A 17,986-nucleotide genomic window follows, 5' to 3' on the forward strand; every position below is an offset into this window, starting at 1 on the left:
ATACTAAACTAAACACACTTAGTAAGACCTCATCAGGCTGGCAAAGAACAATCATCAGGAAAAGAAAAATTAAATAAGCTGAACATATCTCAGAGATTATACAAAGTTGGAAGATTTATCAGTTCCAACCAAGTACAATGAAGATACCATATAGAACTGCGGTCCCCAACCCCCAGGCCATCTGTTAGGAACTGGGCCACACAACAAGAGGTAAGCAATAAGTGGGTGAGCAAGGGAAGCTTCATCTGTATTTACAGCGGTTCCCCATCACTTGCATCACCACTTGAGCTCTCCCTCCTGTCAGATCAGCAGTGGCATTAGATTCTCATAGGAGTGCAAACCCTACTGTAAACTACACATGTGAGGGATATAGGTTGCACACTCTTTATAAGAATCTGATGCCTGATAAACTGAGGTGGAGCTGAGGTGATAATGCTAGCTAGCACTGGGGAATGGCTGCAAATACAGATTATCATTAGCAGAGAGGTTTGGCTGCAAAGAGACCATAATAAATCAATTGCCTGTAGACTCATATCGAAACCCTATCAGTGAGTGAGTGTCATGTGACAATTAAGCTGCCTCTGGTGGCAGGCTTTATAGTGGCAAGTAAGTTGATATACTTCAATTGTACTGCTGCATCTGGTGGCAGGCTTTAAGTCAGAATCCAATACTTATTTTAGTCTACACATGGCCCTCCCATTATTTTATTTACCACTTCTGTCCATGCTTCTTTCCTGCACTTAGCACTTGTCTCAGTCACAGTTTTTTGGTAAGCCCACAAGCTAATCCTAGCAAAAATGAGTGAAAAACAAATGTCACTCGAGAGCTTCTTTGAAAAGGGGGAAAGACCCAATGATGACACAGCAGAAGACTCTAAGACTGCCAACAAAATGAAAGCTGTATTTAAAAGAAAATATCAAGAGTCCTAATTCAATCACAGGTTCATTGCAACAGGAGATTCACATTCTCTAAGCCTGCTTTGTATAGTATGTGGCCACCAGCTATCCAACAAAGCCATGAAACCCTCAAAACTGCTTCATCACATGGAGACCAAGTACTCTGCATTAAAAGACAAGCCTTTAGAGTTTTTCAAAAGAAAACAAACATGAACACAAAGAACAGAAGCAATTATTGAAGGCTACCAGTTCATCAAATGTGTCTGAATTGAGAACATCATTCTTAGTGGCTAACTGCATTGCTAAACTAAGAAGCCCTTTATTATTGGTGAAGAGAGTTGATCTTGCCTGCTGCTAAGGACATTTGCCATGAACTTTTAGGAAAAGCTGCAATTCAAAAGGTGGCACATGTTTCTCTTTCAGCTGGCACTATAACTAGACAAATTTATGAAACAGCAGAGGATAGTGAGGCACAATTGTAACATAAGATTAATGAGTTGCTGTGGTATGTAATCCAGGTCAACAAGTCTACCGATGTTGACAATATGGCAACAATGCTTGTTTATGTGCAATATATTTTTCAGGAGGATGTGCACAGGGACTTGTTGTGTGCACTTTTGTTGCCAACCAACACCACAGTTGCAGAACAATTCAACTCTTTGAATGATTACATATCAGGAAAACTGAATTGGTTGTTTTGTGCCAGTATATGCATGGACAGAGCAGCTGCCATGACTAGATGGCTATTGGGTTTCATTACTCAGGTCAAGGAGGTCACTTCTGAATGTGAGTCTACACATTTTTTCATCCATAGAGAAATGCTGGCTAACCGAAACAAGTCATGTAAACTAAATAACATTTTGCAGGATGTGATTAAAATTATCAACCACACAGCTCTGTGAGGAGACGGACACAGAGCATATATTTTCTCTTGTACATAGAAGTGAGATGGCTTTCTAAAGGTAGAGCACTCACCAGAGATTTTGAGTTATAAGAGCCACTTCAGAGATTTCTTCTAGAAAAACCATCACCACTGGTAGCACATTTAATTGACACGAAATGAGTTGCAAAACTTGTTTGCTTGCTTGCTTGTGTGACATATTCAACCTGCTCAATAAACTCAATATGACACTTCAGGGGAGAACAACTGTGTTCAAATTGGCAGATAAAGTGGCTGCTTTCAAAGCCAAACTGGAATTATGGGAGCGACAAATGAACATTGGGATTTGTGACATGTTTCAAACATTAGCAGAGATTTTAAAAGAGACTGATCCAGGGCCTTCTTTCTCCCAGCAGGTGCATGATCACCTATCTCAGCTTTTAAAAGAGTTTGAGCATTACTTCCCAACCAAAAAAGACCCCTAAATGGAAAGGAAGGGATCCACAACCCATTTGTTAATAAGCTGGTGAATCGACTTTGCCTGTGCTAGAAAAGGATCAACTGCTTGAGGTCACAAATGATGATGGTCTTAAAAGTATGTTTGAGACAACTTCAAACCTCCACACGTTCTGGATTAAAGTCAAGGTAAAATATCCTCAGATTGCCTGAAAAGCCAGTTTCCATTTCCAACATACTATCTTTGTGAAACAGAGTTTTCTTCAGTGACAGGAACCAAAATGAGATTACAGAGTAGACTGGACATAAGTAACACACTTATGTCCCATCACACCCAGATGGGAGACAGATGAGAGTAGCTGCAAGAAAACAAGCTCAGGGCTCCCACTGATTCTGCGTTATCATGAGTTGTATAATTATTTCATCATATATTATGATTTAATAATAGAAATAAAGTGCACAATAAATGTAATGTGCCTGAATCATCCGGAAACCACCCCCACACACACTGCCAGTCGGTGGAAAAAATTGTCTTCCATGAAACCTGTCCCTAGTGCCAAAAAGACTGCGGACCATTGACATAGAAAATGTGGAGCATTCAGTAAAAACCCAAGAAATAAAACATCTTAGAAGTCAGGATTAAGCAAGCAAGGATCAGCAAACATTTTCTGTAAAGAGTAATATAACAAATATCTTAGACTATGTGAGACACATACAATCTCTGTCACATATTCTTCTTAGTTTTGATTTTTGTTTCTTTACAAACTTTTAAAAATGTACAATCTATTCCTAGCTCAAGGGCTATACAAGAACAGGCTATGGCCTAGATTTACCTCATAAACCAGTATACTGACTCCAGCTATTGAATAAAGACTATGCTAACAAGAACCCTAACAACGCTTTAAAACAAACTACAAAAGAGGATCAAGGTTATCCAAAAATAAATTATCTGCCTTCCAAAATAAAACTCAACATTCTGTAAAGTAAGATAACAAAATACAGACACTAAACAAAATAAGGTTCACACTGTCCAGCAACTAATCAAAAATTACAAAAAACATGGAGAGAGATCATACTGTGATACAGCTCTTCAAAGACCTGCTAAAGGCTAAGAATGGAACTGGAACACTGAGAAAACACTCCAGTATCCCAGGCTCCACACCAAGAATGAGGTAGCAGCAAGCAGTCCACTACTGCAGGAATTTTAAGTCTCTGATTCAGGCAAGTTAACTATTGTAATAACAACAACAAAAAACTCAAATCCAACTAATTACTGACTAGACTGACTCAATCTTTTCCTCTCACTCCAACCCACACATAAACAGAAGAAGGGTAATCATTTCTGGGCATAAATACTGTTAGCCTCAGTCTTTATTGCCCTTTACCTAAAATCTCTGGCATACAACAAAAAATCATGAGGCACAAAAAAAATAAAACAAACAAAAACAAAACCCACACACATAAGAAAAACAAACTATTGTCAAAAGACAAAGCAAACACCAGAACCAGATCTGTAAGTGAATCAGATGTTGGAAGTATCAGATAGAAAACAAAGAATAATTATGACTGATATATTAAAAGATCTAATGACAAATATGGGCAATATACATGAATACATGAGGGACTAAGCTAAGAAGAAATGCTAAATAAACATAGAAACAAGTTATCACAGGACCTTCCAAAGAATTATCAGAACATTAGACAAAGCTGAAAACAAATCAGTGAGCTTGAAGAGATGTCAATAGATATTACTCAAAATGAAACCCAGAGACAAAAAAAGACTGAAATAAAAAAAAAAGAAGAATAGGAATTTAAAATCTGTGGAACAATATCAAATGATCTAACACATGTGTAACTGGAGTTCAAGAAGGTGAGGATGTTAGCTAAGAATTTCCAAAGTACATGAATGATAACAAACCACAGATCAAAGAGATGCAGACAATTACCAGCAGGACAAATTTAAAATGTAGATGAACCTGCTGGGAAACAAAAACAAAGTGAAAATCTTGAAGGTACCTTCAGAAAAACAAATATTACATAGAGAAAAAAAAGGAATGAGAACATACTTTATGCCAGTCAATAAACAATGCAGGCCAGGTGTGGTGGCTCACACCTATAATCCTAGCACTCTGGGAGGCCAAGGCTGGTGGATTGTTTGAGCTCAGGAGTTCAAGACCAGCCTCAGCAATAACAAGACCCCATCTCTGCTAAAAATAGAAAAAATCAGATGGGTGTGGTGGCACATACCTGTAGTCCCAGCTACTCAGGAGGCTGAGGCAGGAGGATTAAGGTTGCTGTGAGTTAGGCTGAAGTCACAGCACTCTAGCCTGGGCTACAGAGTGAGACTGTCTGAAAGAAAAAAAAGGATTTATTCCTGAGGGTAGGCTCCAGAACAAAACTGGGACCCAAAAAGCAAGAAAGAATGAAAGAATGACTACAATACCCTACAGGAATGCAACAACACCCTATCTTTTATAAATAGCATTCACCCTCCTTCATGATTCTTTATTAAAATATTTATTGACATATTTCCTATACTAAAGGATATGTATCAGTAGAGAAAGAGCTAAAGGCACATAACCTAAAACATATCAAGCCCTTTATTAATATTTGTTGACTAAGTTAGTATATGACTATTACCCAAATGTACATATACTTAATATCTATAGTCAAAATCCTAAGCAAAATAAAAATAAAATCAAGCCTTGGAAGAATTAGAACTAAGATTCGCAGTCATTTTTATATGTATACTCTTTTTACGTATAGAAAATATCAAAAATAGATGCTCAGGAATATGTCCAAATATAATTTTGAACCAAAGGCTTGCATTCAAGCCAACTCTTGGTAAGCTGCAGAGTCCTTAAACACTAAATTTAATAGTGAATAAGGAAAGATAAATGTATTGTCAAAATTTCCAAGACTTATACAATACAAATAATGAATAAAAATCTTTCTAGAGAAATGTTTCTAAAGATTCAAAAGTACAGATTCAAACAGAAACAAAACTTGTTTCTACAGAATAGCAGAAGGATTCAAAAGTGCAATGAACATTTCAATTTTCATACAAGACGTATGAAAGCCCTTTAAAGGCTAATCTTTACTACTGTATGTATGAAAAATATCATAATAAATCATTGGTTGGTATTTGATTCAATAATACATCGACCAGATGAGTGGCATAGGAAAAAAATGTATATATATATATATATATATCCCCCAAAATAAGGGAAATTGAAATAAATTATGGTGCAACCATTGTGAGATATTATGGCTCAATTTAAAATGCTAAGCCAGGTGCAGTAGCTCACACCTGTAATCCTAACAACTCAGGAGGCTTAGGCAGGAGGATTGCTTGAGGCCAGGAGGACAAGACTTCAAGACCAGCCTGGGAAACAAAGTAAGACCCTGTCTCTTAAACAAAATAAGAAAAAAAAAACTCAGGAGGCTGACACAGGAGGATCATTTATCCCATGTGTTGAAGGCTGCAGTGAGCTATGATCATTCATATCACTCCACTCCAGCCTGGCTGATAGAGCAAGACCCTATGTCTAAAAATTAAACAAATAAATAAATAAATGGTAAGACAAATGCACACACTATATTAGGTTAAAAAGTTGGACAGAGAGGGACTTGATGATGTTGGGAGGTGGTATGATACCTTGGAAAGCACAGGCTCTAAAGGGTAAATAGACCTAGGTAATACCAATATATTAACAGAAATCAGTGAAGAATTGAGCAAGGCATCTTACCCTCTCTGAGTCTGAATTTTTGGTCTTCGAAATGATTGCCATAATTTCTATCATGTTGGTCTATCATTAAGCATAATGATGATAATGGTTACATTTATATAATGTTACCTGAACACAAGGCTTCACAATTATCATTGCTTCACAATTATCATAATAATTAATCTTCTCAACACCATGATGAAGTAGGTACTATTATCCCCCATTTCACAGTGAAGAAAGGCACACCGAGATTAAACAACTTCCCCAAGGTCATAAAGCCAGGAAGTGGCAGAACCCGAATCAATTGCAGCTATTTTTTTTATTATTAAGAAAAACTTGCTAACTTGAAGAACTTCAAGGGAAACTAGAAAATTTCCTTCTATATATACTTTCTAACATAAGGACAGAGAACACCATAATTAAATGTTTTTATGGTTTGTGAGTAAAAAATTTATGATGGTTAATTATTTTATGCCAACTTAAGTGAGTTAAGGCTGCAGTCCCCAACCCTGGGGCCACAGAATAGTATCACTCCGTGGTCTGTTAGGAAGTGAGCTTCACATCAGTAGGTGCAGTGGCAAGGAAGGGAACTATGCTTCATCTGTATATATAGCTACTCCCCATCACTCACTCACATTACTGCCTGAGCTTTGCCTCCTATCAAATCACTGGCAGCATTAGATTCTGAGTTATGGTGAGTTGTATAATTATTTCATTATATATTACAATGTAATAATAATAGAAATAAGGTTCACAATGAATATAATGCACTTGAATCATCCTGAAACCAACTCCTCCCAACCCTGCCCCCAAGTCCATGGAAAAACTGTCTTACATGAAACCAATCCCTGGTGCCAAAAATGTTGGGGACCCCTGGGTTAAAGGCATACCTAGATAGATAAAACATTATTTCTGGATGTGTCAGTGAGGGTGTTTCCAGAATAAATTAGCATTTGAATCAGTAAAGATCTGTCCTCACCAATGTGAGCAGGCATCATGCAGTCCTTTGAGGAACCACCTAAACTGAATAAAAAGGCTGAGGAAGGGCAAGTTCTCTCTCTCTTCTTGAGCTGGGACATCCACTTCCTCCTGATCTTAGAGATAAGAGCTCCTAATTCTTGGGCCTTCAGACTCCAAGACTTACACCAGCAGCAGCAACCCACTTCCTAGGCCTTTAACCTTGGACTGGGAGTAACACTTTGGGATCCCCTGCTTCTGAGGCCTTCAAGCGCAGACTAAATTACACCACTGGCTTTCCTGTTCTCAAGCTTGCAGATGGCATATGGTGGGACTTCTTGGCCTCCACATCACCTGAATCAATTCCCATTATAAATCTGCTCTTATCTATCTATCTATCTATCTATCTATCTATCTATCTATCTATCTATCTATCTATCTATCTATCTATTGTAGGGCAGAGGAAGGGCAGAGGAATTTGTAGGACAGAGGAAGGGCAGAGGAATTTTTCCAATGGTCGGGAATTTACTTGGGTGGGGCAATGAGCTAACGGCAAACTTTTGCTTCTGGTCATTGCTTGCTTGCTACACCGCTGTATGGGGAATTATGGGATGAGGTCATTAAAGCACGGGCGACTGGCCCATCAGGCAATAGAGGGCAACCAACCCGCCAATTATTTCAAAAGGCAATAGTGGGCAACCAATCATTTTAAAGGTCAACACATGATCCATGCGTAGTCAGCTTGTGCACAGCTTGTGCACCATGGGGATAAAAGGCATGCCGTTGTTCCGGTCGGGGTCCTTGCCTGCGAGAGTGGACACTGCGTTGGTGCTCTGGGGCTTGGACCCTGGCTAGCCAGAAAATAAACCTCCTCTTATGTGATTGCATCCTCAATGTCTCTGCTTTTCTGTGCGGTGGGGCTGTTGAAAGTCGGTCCCTAACACTATCTCCTATCAGTTCTGTTTCTCTGGAGAATTTTGACAATTATGCATCTTTGTATTATTAATAAAAAATAGAAGAATATCACCGTTTGCTGTGGAGGCTCAATCTCTTCCTCAGGAAATAGCTATTCCAATGTTTTCTAACACTTTTTCAAATTTACCAATACAAAATTTTAAGAGAAGACACTTGAAGTGCCATTAATAAGATGCGGTTTACCAGAAAAAAATCTACAAAGTTATAAATACTTCATTTAACAACGGTATAACAAGATACTAAGAATAATCCTTGAAAAACTATTCATCTATATCCTAAAGATAAGAATGATTTGTGCCCCCTATCGACACTATCAGCTTTCCTAACCACCGCCAATATCCAACAAAACGTGATTTGATAACTAATTATATAAATGTTACTGAATTATTAAATATTTCCTTTTTTTTATAAAATAAACTAAAAATAGTTTCATATTTTCCTTTAATTTAGCAATATTTCCCAGTTTTACCATCATGATCAAGTAGATCTATAATCTTCTCACTTCCTTAGTCATTTATGCTAATCTCCTTCAAATATCCTTATATCTTCACTTATCTTATACACACACATACTTGTCTGTACACAAGCCATTAAATCTCTGCTTTATTATTTATACTTCTTCCTCTCTGTATAGCGACACAGTGCTGCACATTACAGAATATTCTAACACAGCAGTTTAAGTTATACCAAGGATTGTTTCATTTCTTTTACAAAATAAGTCTGGGCCAGGCGCGGTGACTCACACCTGTAATCCTAGCACTCTGGGAGGCCGAGGTAGGCGGATTGCTTGAGGTCAGGAGTTCAAAACCAGCCTGAGCAAGAACGAGACCCTGTCTCTACTATAAATAGAAATTAATTGGCCAACTAACATATATATAGAAAAAATTAGCCAGGCATAGTGGCACATGCCTGTAGTCCCAGCTACTCGGGAGGCTGAGGCAGGAGGATCACTTGAGCCCAGGAGAGTTTGAGGTTGCTGTGAGCTAGGCTGACGCCAAGGCACTCACTCTAGCCTGGGCAACAAAGCGAGACTCTGTCTCAAAATAAATAAATAAATAAAATAAGTCTGAAGACAGGTGAAGTAGAGATGATGGTTGCACAGTGTCTTCAGGGATCCAAGCTTCTAATTTTCTTTTCCATTATTTTAGGTACCTGGCTTCCATCTTCAAGATCACTTCATGGTATAAAATGATCGTATACTTTCAAAAAGGTCATAAAGAGGAAGAAAACTAATGGCAAAAAGGGATCTATTCTTAGCTGAGTTGGTGCCTTGTAGAAGCACATATATACTTCTGATTTCATTTCTTGTTTGCCAGAACTTAGTCCCATTGCTGGGAAATACAGTCTTTTCTTCTAGGCATCGATGTGCCCAACTAATACAAACAAACCAAAAAAAAAAAATATATATATATATATATATATGATTCTGTTACTATAGAGGAAAGGGGAAATGTTAGGGGAAATGTTTGAGGCAGCTTGCATCATGACTCCCTATCCATTTTTCAGTTTCTGAATCACCATTGATGTTGGGAGAGGTTTTATATCTTTAACATAATACAGCTAATGTAAAAGCTCTCCCTAATAACTGCTTTTACTTCCCTCATCATCTGTGTGGAGTGTGATCAACCCTTAAATGTACTGTTAACACAACAGGCATACCAAGATTACAATTTTGAAGTACTGTTGGATTCTTTTTTTTCTTTTTTCCCCAGAGAGGAGATCTCACAATGTTGTCCAGGCTGATCTTGAACTCCTGGACTCAAGTGATTTTCCTACCTGAGCCTCCTGAGTAGCTGGGATTTTAGGTACATGCCATGCACCCAGCTCCATAGGATTCTTGATCCACCATATCTTCTGCATCATTTGGGAGAGAAAACTTTGTTTTGTAAAAGTTACCTAACAGAATCCTGGAACTCATTCTGTGTATCTCTACTAATTACCAAATCAATGGAGTTCCACAGTGTAATCTCTTTTGTTGCATATCTTAGATCTATGCTTATTCTACAGACATATCTGCTTCATCATAATTATCATCTCCCCATTATATACATTATTTGATGAACATGTACTAGGTCCCTGGGCAAAGTGCTTTACTTATTAATTCATGCTTTACAACAACCCTTTTCTATTATGTTATTTCTACCTTCATTTTATAGAAGATAAAAATAGCAAAGATTTGTTGTTTACTATGTAACAGGTTTACTCAAAGTGCTTTATAAATAAGTACTAATGTTATCTCTAGATTACAGGTGAAAAAGAAGAGGCAGAAAAGTTAGTAACTTGCCCCAAGTCACACAGTTTATAAGTAGCAGAGCTAGAATTCAAATCTTCACAGACTAGCTAGAGTCCACAACTACTAAAGTATGCTGAAAAGATGATGGCTTTGGTGAGTAAAATAAATCAGCTCTGCTCTCTCTCTACCTAGCTAACAAGTGCCCCGTGGAGCTCTAAACATCTCAAAGGAGCCCAGCAGACAAAAGGAAATGTAAATTTCTTACAGTTGCTAGACCCACTGACTAAAACTGCCTTTCAGCATCTGTTTCTATAGCCTAGAGTAGCTGCTGAGAATCTTCTGGATGACAACATGGGGGACAATCTCTACACATCAAACCCAGCCCAAAATCATATCTTGAGGGCAAGGTCACTTTATCCTTAAAGCAAAGGGAATGATGCAGCAGTTTCACACAGCAGATTCCATTAACTGCTTGCAGTTAAGAAGAGAAGGAGCAATGAACTATTTTTCTCTTTGTCCCCATAAAAACAGCAAGCCACTTGGCTTAGCTGCTGGCATCTCCCTTACCTTTCTTTGGGATGACACATCCCACGTCCCTCTGCTCTCTTTGCCCCTCATTTTCTTTCTCATTCTCTCTGTCCTTCTAAAGGATAAAATAAACTTTTACTTTTAAATATCTTAATCTCTGTGTAAGAAATCTTTCTCCACCCATGCCATGAACACCTATTAGACTTTTTACCCTAGCATATGCCAATATTAGATAAAACAGGAGGGTTTTTTTTTTTGTTTTTTTTTAGAGACAGGGTCTCACTCTGTTACCCAGGCTGGAGTGCAGTGGTGTGAATATAGCTCACTGCCTCGAACTCCTGGGCTCAAGTGACTCCTGCCTCAGCCTCTGGAGTAGTTGGGACCATAAGGATGCCATAACACCCAGCTAATTTTCATTTTATTTTTTGTAGAGACAGGGGCCTTACTATGTTGCCCAGGCTGGTCTTGAACTCCTGTCCTCAAGTGCTTCTCCCATTCTGGCTTTCTAGAACTCTGGGATTACAGGCTGAGCAACCTCACCCAGCAGGAGATGTTAATTAATTTGTCTAAAGTAACAAAACCAAAAGGAGCCAACATTCAGAGACAGATTTATCTAATGATAAAGCCCTTGGTTCTCAACTCCAAATGAATTAAAGTAACATGGTTTGGCTGACCAAGGGATTATTACTCTTCAAGGGCAGAGTTATAAGACAACATACTACCAAATTAACACACATAATCCATGAATTTCAATGGTAAGCAATTTAGGAGGATGAAACAGTGCACATCCATGTTGTCTAGTTAACAATACAGGTAGACCCATCTCTTCTAGTAATAACAACCAAAAACAAAAGCAGCTTTGGCAAACAGATCTAGTGACTGCCATACATCAGTGTGCATTTTCTCACAAGTGAACAGTCATTAGTATCTAAAAGACCTTGAGTAATTAGATGTCTGTATTTTACACTGGCTATCAAAAAATTAAAGGGTGAATAGTGTTTTACTACACCAAACTCCATGAATATATCTAGAAGCAGCAATTTTTAAAGACATCGGAAAATTTTTTAAAGAAACAATAAAAACTAATGAAATCAAATTCAAACATTTTGTTGCCATTTGTCAGAATTAATGCATTTGTAGTTTTCTTACCTATAATTATAACCTTGGCCCTCATCTCTTGAGATATGTAAATTACAGCTATACACTTCTTGAGTGTTTTTTCTTAAGATTTCCAGTGTACGATTCTTATGTCAGAGTCAAAAATGTCTTTGTTAAACCTGGGCACACAGCATACAAATCACAATGCTAATATTGGCTTATCTTTAAACATTCCCCTAAGAATTTCAAGTTCCTCTTCTAAAAACAGCATAGACGTAAAATTATCATCAGGTAGGGTATACCTCACACCTAGTACAGTAACTGAAACACTATAAGCACTAAGTGATAAAGAATGAAGCTCATGTCATCAAATGAGTCAACCATAAGTATGAGTGCCATTAATTTAACTTTTCATGAGGACTTCATATCCTTAAAAAAAAAACAAAAAAAAACTTAGGATCAGTGTATTGTTGTTCACCAAACATACCCTTTTTTCTTAATTTCATACTTAATGAGACATTCTCAATTACTTCCCACCAATTTATATTTGCATTCTACTTCCAATTGCCAATGCTTTTAAACTAATTGGAGGAATTTTAAAGAAATATTGAGCAGTTGACACTACTTCACTGTATCTCAACAGACAGAATATAAAACCAATATTTTTATTGGCAAAAAGTTCCTATACTAAGTAAGAGTTATGGAGGCTTTTTTTGTTGTTATATCAAATTCTGGGGTGAGAGTGGAGGGAGAGGGAGACAAAGGTAACCATAAAACAGGCAGTGATATTCAGTGAGGCATAAAAGTACAAAAAAAAATCAGCTATTATAAATCATTATAGCTACACCAACTTTAATTTAATGCATCAGTTCACTGGTACCTAATATTAGATGAAAAGCAGCCAAAGCAGGCTTTATTTACACCTATATGTGGAATAGTAACAGAAATGCTGTTACTAAAAAAAATTTAACTTAATCAACATTAGAAAATGAAATTTTACACATAGTACTATTTGAACTCAATTTGAAATGGGTGGGATGCATCACTTCTGAAGGATATCATTCTTCATTTTAAAAGTATTAAGAGACCTCGAAGGCTCATGCCTGTATTCCTTGCACCTTGGGAGACAGGAGGATCACTAGGCCAGGAGTTTGAGACCAGCGTGGGCAATATAGTGAGACCCTGTCTCTACAAAAAATTTAAAAATTAGCCAGGCATAGTGGCATGTGTCAGTAGTTCCAGTTAGTCAGAAGGCTGAGGCAGGAGGATCCCTTGAGCCCAGGAGTTCAAGGCTGCAGTGAGCTATGATAGTACCGGTGCACTCCAGCTTAGGTGACAGAGCAAGACCCTGTCTATAAAAAAAAAAAAAAAAAAAAGAGAGAGAGAGAGAACTCTACCATTAACCATGAGGGAGTATTATTAGGGTCCAGAATTACCCTTTAAAAGTAAACAATTAGAAAACTATACAAACTATGTATCTAACATTGGACAATTGGCAGCTCAAAACTGATTCCTGAAAAAAAGGGAAACAGAACAGTTGAGCCCTATAATTGCCTATGATTTCTTTCTAAAAGCATTTTTCGGAATGCAGTATGTAGAAAGGGAAACTCAAATAGAATCTAGTCCGTTGCTGAGTTGAAAAGACAGAGATCAGAATTCAGAAAGGCTAATACAACAAGAATTTTTGGACAAGGTCCCTGAAGTAAGAGAGCTACACAAAGACCTATTTAAAAAAATAAACAATAAAAGCATTCCCTTAAATTACCTGAATACCAAGCTACATGTGCACAGGGTAAAAATCCATGAGGCTGGGCAAAAATAATTTCTGGGAAAGAAAAATCACTAAGTAGCTAATGCTGAATCATTCCCAGAGCTCAAAAAGAGCCAGGAATTATTCAAGTTCATACAAGCAAGATAGAGTCCTCAATGAACCCTTGGGACATTCAGAAGAGGTCCACTCTAGTAGAGGTCTATCTTAATAATGAAGCTAAATACGCAAATGTTACTTTAGACCTGTCCTAGAAACCTTAAAAACATTAGCACAAGAAAAACAAAAAAAAAGGAAAGAAAATACTAAAAAAAAAAAAAAAAAGTTACACAAAAAGGAGATTTGCTGCTTCTAAGCATGTCTCTAAAGACCTGGGTAGCAAAACTCTCCCACACAGGCCACCAAGCCTCCTGGGACTACATACTCAAGCACACCCCCCAGGGTAGCAGTCTGCACAGCCACTGCTGCCACCAGAAAAGAGCCCAAGATGGTGAGGCAACTATCCCCACCATGCCCAAGAATAAGATAAGGGAGGTAAAAACAGATGCAGAGGTAAAAGAAAGAATGAATCCAAAAAAAGAGAGTTGGTGTATAAGGGGGATGGACAACAGTTGTATGGTCATTTAATTAAAACGTTAGGAAATGGATGATTACAAGCAAAGTATCTTGATGGTATAAAAAGGTTACGTCATATCAGAGGAAAGCTGAGAAAAAAAGATTTAAGTAAATACCTCAGATATTATTATAGGTTGGTCTGCAACACTATCAGGATAACAAAGCTGATGTAATTTTCAAATACGATACAGATGAAGCTAAAGTTTGAAGGCAGATGGCAAGCTTCCAGAATATGCTTAAATTAATAAAACAGAGACATTTTGGTCCGGGAGAAGATGATGAAATCCACTGTGATGATACTGGATATGATGATAAAGATCTTGGTGATATCTAAATTGAACTCAATGTTTTACATTCTAAATTTTTTTTTTATTGTTAACCCCAAAATGACATGGCTTCATTGTCAGAAAGTTAACCATCTTTTGTGTAGCATTCCAATTTTATTTTGAGGTCCCTTTCCTAAATAAATACATGAATTCCTGATGCTCAAATACTCTTTAAAGTAGTCCTTTGTCTTCCTGATGGTTCCTAATTAAATAAAAGTTTCATATATGCTAACAAATATTTTAAGAATTAAACTTGTATAACACCCAAGTGTGTCTGATTTTAAACACCTATGCTCTGAATCATAACTCCCTTTAAATAAAAAAACAAGGAAACAATATTTTTAATGAGTAGTATATTTGAAGATTTATGAGAAAAATCCCACTATGCAAGAGAAAATGTTTATGGCATAAAGAAAAGTACAAGGGAATATCTGTCTTACACATAAGAAAACCAGGGCATTGAAAGGCAAAAGTGGGGAGTAGCAGGAGGAGGTGGTAATTACACAGCTAGCAATGTCAAACATGAATTTCAACCAAGCAATCTAATTCCAGACTACAAAGATGTCTTCCACAGCAAGCACTTTTCCCTGTACAGATCAGACATGTAAAAGAAAAGGATCCCCCAATCAATGAACTTGAGTTAGAACAAGAGATAAAACTCTTTGCCACCCCAAGAATGCTACTACTAACTATGACTTTTAGAAGTCATTCTATCTAAAGAGCTCTAGACAGAGAAGTGAAAAATGAAGAGTCTGATCAAGTTTATGGCCCACCTGCCTCCAAGCCAAGCATGGCTGTCTCAGATGTCCCCATTCTTGTTCCTTCCTATTATCCATAGAAAAGAATATGCCTTTTGGGAGGGGAGTTCATTTGCAACCCCCTCTACTCTACCTGCAGCCTGACCATCCTTGGGGTCTGATTTCTCTTTCCAACAGTATCAAGCTATACGTTAGTTTACACAGCAGCGCTTTTCTAAGTCTTCTACCATTTCAGCATTAGGGAGTATTTCCTCCCTCAAGCAGATTATAGTTTTTAATAGTTGGCCCTAGAATCCCTTTCCTCGCCTGTATTTTAACACACTCCTCAAACTGGACAGCTTAGTATTTCTCAAATAATCATTCCGGACCAATGTTCTTGGTTCACTTGCAACATTCCTAATTATAATAATCCAAAGAGAAATTATCAGCAAGTCAAAGACCTAGCTAGCCTTGATTCACAAACCAAGTTCTTTACTCACTGATTTGGTCACTTATTCTAATAAACACAGGTTGTGGCGCGTTTACCACATAAAATGCTTTTTTCTACTGAATAAAGGTAAATCTTTAAAATTGAAAAAATAAATAAATCTCTTATTTTCTCATGCACAACATCAAACAGAGTTGATCTAGATGATGTATAAAGAACTTTGCAGCTTGAAATAATTTAGGTAGTATCAATTTTTTTAAAAACATGGATTCAGGCCTGGTGCGGTGGCTCACACCTGTAATCGTAACATTCTGGGAGTCTGAGGACAGAGGATTACTTGAGCTCAGGAGTTCAATACCAGCAACACTGATTAAGAGTGAGACCCTGTCTCTACTAAAAATAGAAAAATCAGCATGAGCCTGTATTCCCAGCTACTCGGGAGGCTGAGGCAAAAGGATAGCTTGGGCCTAGGAGTTTGAGGTTGCAGTGAGCTACAATGACACCACTGTACTCTATCTGGGGTAACAGAGAGAGATTCTGTCTCAAGATAAATAAAAATAAATAAATAAAAGTATATTTAAGAATTTTTTTAAAAAGGATTCCTCCAAAATTCCCACTCAGTATCTCTATTTACTCATTGCCTACCACATGTTTGACACTGTACTATGTGTCAAGGATATAATAATGAGCAAGACAGAGATAATCCCCACTGTCAGTGGATCTTAGAATCTACCAGGAAAGCAAAAATGAATGAATAATTGCATAATTTCCTATGCTTCTTAATATGTAGAGCCTGCACGCAACAGAGGGCTTTTGAACATGTCTAAAACATATCTGCCCAAAATATCCCCACAGTTCTCATTGAATTCTAGACATCATTAATTATCATCTTTTTGATCATCCTTGACTATTCTATTTAAAAAAAAAAAAAAATTCCCTATCACCTTCCCTGACATACTTACTTTTCTCTAAAACACTTGTCACTATCTGATGTACCTGTTTAGTATCAGTATACCTGCTAGAATATAAACTCCATCAGATCAGTAATTTGTCTGTTTTGTTCACTAGTCCACTCAGAGTCTAGAATAGTGTCTAATTTATTCACTTTTCATTCAGTCTAGAACAGTGCCTGGAATATAACAGACACTTAATAAATATTGCTGAATTATGAATAAATGAGTACAATGAAGTAAAGTACAAATAATATAAAAGTATATGAAATAAGAAATCATTTACATTAATGTATATAATGTTTTTATCTACATGATCTGAGAGACTAAAATAGACACCCCTTTATCAACTAACTTGGGCCCTAAGGTTAAGGAAACAAAAGTGCGTAGCAAATTTCCAAATTCCTATAACTGTAAGAAAAACCATACCTTTGCTAAACTTCCTATAATGAAAACTATCAGGCTGATTTACAACACAAACAACTATAATTCTGGGACAGAGGACAGTCCTTACAAGCATTCTTTTCTGATAAGTAAGTGCAGATCTTAAACCACCTTTAATCAGCTTATAGAGGCTGCACAAAAACTGTCTTTGTGTCCTATAGTTCATCTTTTGACATAAAGAGCCAAATTCCACCTCGTTTAATGCTAAAGCCCTGCCCCAAAGTGAACATAGGATGTATGTTACATACATACCCATTGCACATGTGCTTGGCTCCCCTCACAAATATATACAGCATTTCCCCCAAACCTGCTGAATATGTATGATACTGACTCTGTAAGGCATAAAACCCAAACTGTCCTTCCTCTCTTTGAAGAAAGAGCACCTTCAACCCATATTGGAGACTATCTCTTCCTGGTGTGCAAACCAGTATCACCAATAAAACTCTCCTCTCTACTATTTAGCCATCGTGATGGTCTTTTGAACATTGAGGTACATGTTTTCATGTAACAACTTAAAATATTAACTATAAATGCTATCATTCATGTTTACAGTATAAATCTAGGTATTTCATTCCAGTTTTTCTATAATTCCTTTAATATAAATTTTTTAAGCATTTAAAGCATTTAAAACAGAATGGTTTGCTAAATAAGATTCATATTTTTATACTAGAAGAGAATCAACACCTAACGAGATGATTTATTCTCCATATAATAAACTAACTCACTTTAAAAGATATGAACAAACAAAATGAGATTACTAGCCAAGCACAGTGACACACACCTATAGCCCCAGCTACTCCAGAGGCTGAAGCAGGAAGATCGCTTGAGCCCAGGAGATCAAGTCCAGCATGGGTACCACAGTGAGACCCTGTCTCTGTAACAGATAATCTTATTTTTTCAGAAGTAAAAAAGTAAAACAGAAAGAGAAAGAGATCTAAAATAACCCT

General features: G+C 37.2%; 1 protein-coding gene and 1 pseudogene across 10 annotated transcripts in view; one reads left to right on the forward strand and one right to left on the reverse strand.

Moving 5' to 3' along the window:
* FUT8 (fucosyltransferase 8) overlaps positions 1 to 17,986 on the reverse strand; it is a 293,680-nt gene that overhangs the window by 174,871 nt on the left and 100,823 nt on the right. For 6 of the 10 annotated variants that reach the window (XM_076003949.1, XM_076003953.1, XM_076003948.1 and 3 more), the window contains one exon: positions 4,480 to 4,581. The exons of the other annotated variants lie outside the window; for them this stretch is intronic. The gene's annotated coding sequence lies outside the window, so the exon portion shown is untranslated. The remainder of the gene's footprint in view (positions 1 to 4,479; positions 4,582 to 17,986) is intronic. 10 annotated transcript variants of the gene reach the window in all.
* On the forward strand, positions 14,030 to 14,468 carry LOC142871460 (eukaryotic translation initiation factor 1A-like; annotated as a pseudogene).

This window comes from Microcebus murinus, chromosome 6 (genome assembly GCF_040939455.1).
Source record: "Microcebus murinus isolate Inina chromosome 6, M.murinus_Inina_mat1.0, whole genome shotgun sequence".
Classification (NCBI taxonomy): Eukaryota; Metazoa; Chordata; class Mammalia; order Primates; family Cheirogaleidae; genus Microcebus; species Microcebus murinus.